Source organism: Erinaceus europaeus, chromosome 17 (assembly GCF_950295315.1).
Source record: "Erinaceus europaeus chromosome 17, mEriEur2.1, whole genome shotgun sequence".
Lineage (NCBI taxonomy): Eukaryota > Metazoa > Chordata > Mammalia > Eulipotyphla > Erinaceidae > Erinaceus > Erinaceus europaeus.
This window is the reverse complement of record NC_080178.1, coordinates 47338256-47343878: the sequence shown is the minus strand read 5'-3', so window position 1 is coordinate 47343878 and position 5623 is coordinate 47338256. Positions and strand designations below refer to the sequence as shown.

The 5623-nt window shown below is 40.6% G+C and overlaps 1 pseudogene; it reads left to right on the top strand.

Annotated features, from left to right (window-relative positions):
- Positions 1 to 1555: 1555 nt before the first annotated feature.
- LOC132533742 (protein SET-like) lies at positions 1556 to 2508 on the top strand (annotated as a pseudogene).
- The last annotated feature ends 3115 nt before the right edge of the window (positions 2509 to 5623 follow it).

Genomic DNA, 5623 nt, shown 5'->3' with positions numbered 1-5623 from the left:
GAGTGGCAGACACCCCATCATTTGCTTGTCTGGGGAGACCAGTACCTGTCCTGCTTTCTCATGATCCCTACAAGTTGTAGTCTCAGAGGTCTGAAGTTCTGTTTTGGTGTTCTTTGATGAACTATGTGGATGTAGTATGCTATAAGAAAATAACAACTACACAATTACACATCTAGAGTAATGATCATCTTAGAGGCAAATACAGCCAATGGAAGTTGTCTCAGTGGTTCTTTTCTGGGATCTGCATTGCAGAGGTTAGGGATCTATGTGTCTGATAAGACTGGACCTCAATCCCAGCATGCTTGTTTACAACTTGACTTTTGAGCATTATGGACAGCACTGTCTCAGGCATAGAAAATGCAGTCAGTACACACACACACACACACACACACACACACACACACACACTGCCTGTGTAATTAACATTTAAAGCAAAGTTGCTAAACAATGTAAGTGAAATTTCTAGTGTATTTGGAACTGCTGATGACCATGCAGCCCTAGCTTCCTGCTGAGAGACTGTGAGCCCTGGATATCTCTGCTGTCCTCACTACGGAGCACAAACGCTGGGACACTATGTGAAGGCATGAATGGAAATATCTAATATTCCTGAATCAAGATACAACTCAAAGTACATTTAGTAAAGTGTGCGCCACCCCCAAAGACCAGCATGTTACCTTTTGGTTCTTGTTTTTGTAAAGACAGACTTATTAAGCTCCAATGTGATAAGTAATGCTACGGGTGCAATATTTCCAGAGGCTGGGATGGGTTTTTAACCTGGAGGTCTAGGTAGAAAGTTGACTGCAGAATTAAGAGAAAGAGTTGGTTTACTTTCAATCGTTTCCTTTGAGGCTTTAGAGGCCATATAGATATACTGAAGAAAGAAAAATAAGATAGGAACGTATAACACATTCTTACTCTACACCAACAGTGCTAAGTGCTTAATATAATGCAAAATGGACCAGAGAAATAGCATAAGTGGTTAGGCAAAATTCTTTTTTGTGTCTGATGCTTTGAGGTGTCAGGTTTAGTCTTTGGCATAGAGGGGGAAAGATAGTGAGAGAGGGAGAGAGAGAGAGAAATAGGGGGGATAGGAGAGAATGAAAGAAGATTGCATAAATAGCAACTTAAGATAACAAAGAAAATCTCTAAATCGAAGGACCAGTCCTCAAAAGGTTGTCTGACAACTTCTAGGTATCTCTAGCACTTAAAAAAAAAACAAAATTGGATTTCTCCATATACTTTAAACAAAGTCACATGAGCCACAGACATGAGGACCCTACTATTTTCTATTAAGCCGCATAGCTCAGTTTAAAACTACAACTCAGGATATATATATAATGGAACATGGTACATTCAGCTCACTTGGTGCATTACTTTTACCTACCTAGGCCATCCTCCTTACCCAGCAGACACCTGAACTTTGACTCTTTTAAGTAGTAGAGAGTCAGAAAAGAGTCTTAGTTGAGAATCTCAGGGATTAGAGTTAAGGTGAGATAGAAAATTCTAGAAACCTCCTAGCTGGCTTGTTCATTAAGTCTATTTCATTCTGTACTTCATGGATATATTCCATTGCTTCCTGTTGCTTTTTTATCAAGCTGCTTTCTCGGGAGTGACGATTTTGAAGGTAGAACAGAAATATAACAAACTCTGCCAGCCATTTTTTCAGAAGAGATCGGAATTGATGGTCAATATCCCAAATTTAGGATTAACATTTGTCAACCACCCACAAGTGTCTACACTGCTTGGAGAAGAGGATGAAGAGGCACTGCATTACTTGACAAGAGTTGAAGTGACAGAATTTGAAGATAGTAAATCAGGTAACAGAATAGACTTTTATTTTGTTGAAAACCCTTACTTTGAAAATAAAGTTCTCTCCAAAGAATTTTATCTGAATGAGAGTGGTGATCCTTCTTTTGAAGGATCCACTGAAATCAAATGGTAATCTGGAAAGGATTTGATCAAATGTTCAAGTCAAACCCAAAATCAAACCAACAGAAAGAGACAGCATGAGGAACCAGAGAGCTTCTTCACCTGGTTTACTGACCATTTTGGTGCAGTCGCAGGTGAGTTAGGAGAGGTCATTAAAGATGGTATCTGGCTAAATACACTACAGTACTACTTGGTTCCTGATATGGATGAGGAATAAGGTGAGGGGGAAGATGATGATGATGAAGAGGAAGAAGGATTAGAAGATATGAAGAAGTGGGGGCCTGGTGGTGATGCACATGGTTGAACTCACATGTTACAATGTGCAAGGATGTGGGTTCAAGCCCCCAGTCCCCACCTGCAGGGGGGAAAGCTTCTCAAGTGGTGAAGTAGTACTGCAGCTGTCTCTCTGTCTCTCACCCTCTCTATCCCTCCCTTCCCTCTTGATTTCTGACTGTCTCTATCCAATCAATAAATAGATAATATTTTTTTTAAAAAAGAAGATATGAAGAAGGAGATGAGGATGAAGGAGAAGTTGATAATGAGGGGGAGGAAAGAGAGGAAGATGAAGGATATGACTAATGAAACACTGATGAATTCCAGCCTTTTTAAATTTTCTCCTGTCCCTAGGAGCAAGTTGCAGTCTTTTTTTCCCCCATTTTCCCTGCCCCTGTGTGCAGTCACCCTGTCTTTAAGGTCTCCTCTCTCCTTTATACAATGGCTATCAACTTATTTTTTGGGGGGATACCTTGAGAAGAATAAGTTGAATAGATTATCCTTTTCTCTTCCAAAGTAACATTTTTTCCATTTAAAATATTTTTTAAGAAAACCTGTATCTTTCTGCAGTTAGCAGAAAGACAGACAGCTTTGTGGGTTTTTTTTTGAATTTTTTTATTTATAAAAGCAAACACTGATAAAACCATAGGATAACAGTGGTACTACTCCCCTATCCTTTTTCAACAAAAACTTTTGGAATCAATACCACCATGGTCTGTGGGAACAAAGAACAACTTTCTGCTCCCTTAGCTCTGCTAGAATCTGGGGGCTGTTAGGCCCCTGTGTAGTAGTGCATAGAATTCTAGCTGTTTTCCTCCTTTCTCTCAGATCTTGAATCTGAGAGGATCATATAGCAAAGCAGACACCTTCCCAGTTTTTGTTTGCTTGTTTTTATTTTTGCCTCCAGGGTTATAGCTGGGGCTCAGTGCTGACACTACAAATTGACTGCTCCTGGTGGCCATCTTTTGTCCATTGTTGCTGCTGTTATTCTTGTTATGACTGCTGTTAGACAGGACAGAGAAAAATTGAGAGGAGGGGAAGTTAGAGAGGAGGAGAGAAAAACAGACATCTGAAGACCTGGTTCATGGCTTGCAAAATGACCCCTCCCCCTTGCAGGGAACTGAACTGGGATCATTGTGCAGGTCCTTGTGCTTCACACTATGTGCGCTTAACCCGGTGTGCTAGCGCCTGGCCCTCATCCTAGTTTTGAATCATCATTCCCAGACTATTCCAGTCTGACTATTCCAGTCTATTTTCAGTCTGAAAATGTAATTCAGGAACTAGGTGGCGACACACCAGTAGAGTGCATATAACAGTGCAGAAGGACCTGGGTTTAAGCCTCTGATCCCTAGCTGCTGCAGGGAGGGAAGCATCATGAGTGATGAAGCAGTGCTCCTGATGCTACTGCTGCAGATGTTAGTGCTGCAGATGTTCCTTTCCTCTCTTCTCTAACTCCCCCATTCCCTCTCAATGTCTGTCTCTATCCAACAAATAAAGATATGAAATAGTAAAGAAGTGAGTGCAGATGTAAAAATAAAAATGCAATTTCATCAAACTTTGAGCTGTGGGAGTATCATAGACAATGAGCTTTACCAGAGTTTAACTACTGTTAACTGGAAAAGAAAATCATCATAAAATTCCTTTTCAGAATCCAAGTGTTACAAATAATCTTCTCAGTCAAACTGAAAGTCACAATAGATTCAGAACCTGCTACCAACTGCGTATCTATCAACAGAGCTTCTTGGCCCATGACAACTAACACTTTCAGTGCAGGTTAAGAAATGTATACATTGGGAGTCAGGGGTAGTGCATCGGGTTAAGTGTACATGGCGCACAGCACAAGGACTGGTATAAGGATCCAGGTTCAAGCCCCCGGCTCCCCACCTGCAGGGGAGTCGCTTCACAAGCGGTGAAGCAGGTCTGCAGGTGTCTAACTTCTCTCCCTCTCTCTGTCTCCCACTCCTCTCTCCATTTCTCTCTGTTCTATCCAAACGATGACACCAATAACAACAACAATAATAACTACAACAATAAAAACAACAAGGGCAACAAAAAGGGAAAATGAATAAATGTTTTTAAAAATCTTTTAAAAAATGTACACATCAAGAGCAGGGTGGTGGCACACTTGGATTACACATGACCATGCACAAGGACCCAGGTTCAAGATCTCAGCCCCCAACTGCAGGGGGTGGAGGAGGGGGGAAGCTTCAGGAGTAGTAAGGCAGTAATATTGGCAGGTGTCTTTCTTCCCACCTCAGAATTTCTCTCTGTCCTATAAAATATAAGAAAACTAAAATAAAGCAAAAGAAAGAAAAAAAAAGCAGACACTGTATTACTGAGTCTCCTTGCATAAAAGTTCCTAAAATACTGGTATCTTCCCTTAAAAAATAAATGAAAAAAAATGTATAAATTGTTCAACAGATCCTGACAGTATACCAGAGGTTATGAATACACATGCTCACACATAACATATACTCATGATTTCATATCATTACTTTAAAAGAAGCATTATTCTTGGAGGATGTTAAATGGAAATGAACTCCATTTCTGTACTTTTTCTGAAAACCAAAATTATTTATTTATTAGTAAGACAGAGGTTATGGAGGAGGAGACAGACAGAGAGAGAACCAGAGCATCACTCTGGCATGAGATGCCAAGGTTTGAACTCAAAACTTCTTGCATGAGAGTCCAACATCACCTCTCAGGTGCACAACGGCCTTTTAAAAAAAGATTATGCCACCCAGCGTATGACCTCTGATCTCCCTCACAACTAGCGACCTGCCCTGAGGACCAGTACTTCAAGGGCATGTGCCAAGCTCTGCCACTATAGGTGAGTGACAGTCACCTATAGTGATTTTCTTTGGGAGGTGGGAGGGTGCATTCAATTTTGTAAACCACTACTAATCACAATTTTCAAGAAGGAAAAAATAAATGTGCAAGAGGATGTATTATCATGGTCGTTGTTATATAAATAAGGGCCATAAACCTAAAACAAACTTGTCAAAAAATCAGTCTTTGTATTTTGTAATCACCTGACCTTTCAAACCTGGCTTCAATACCTGGGTTTCATACCTTGGTTCAAACCAGGTATGAAACAGGAGAACCAGAGAGCATAAGAGAACGGGAGGAGTGGGGGAAGAGCTCCATGAATGGTGGCATGGTGCTAGGTGTCTCTCTAGATAAATGGAAAGAAAAAATAGGCTTGGGAGTTTGCTCAGTATGCTCACAGCCAGAGTTTACTCCTCAGGGAACACTTATAAAAATTATATATACATATATATATAATTTGCAGGCCATTAAAATATCTCACTTTAATAGTGTGGTGTGGGTGGGGGGAGATAGCATAATGGTTATGCAAAGATCATAATGGTGATGCCTCAGGCTCCAAAGTCCCAGGTTCAATCACCCATACTACCAAAAG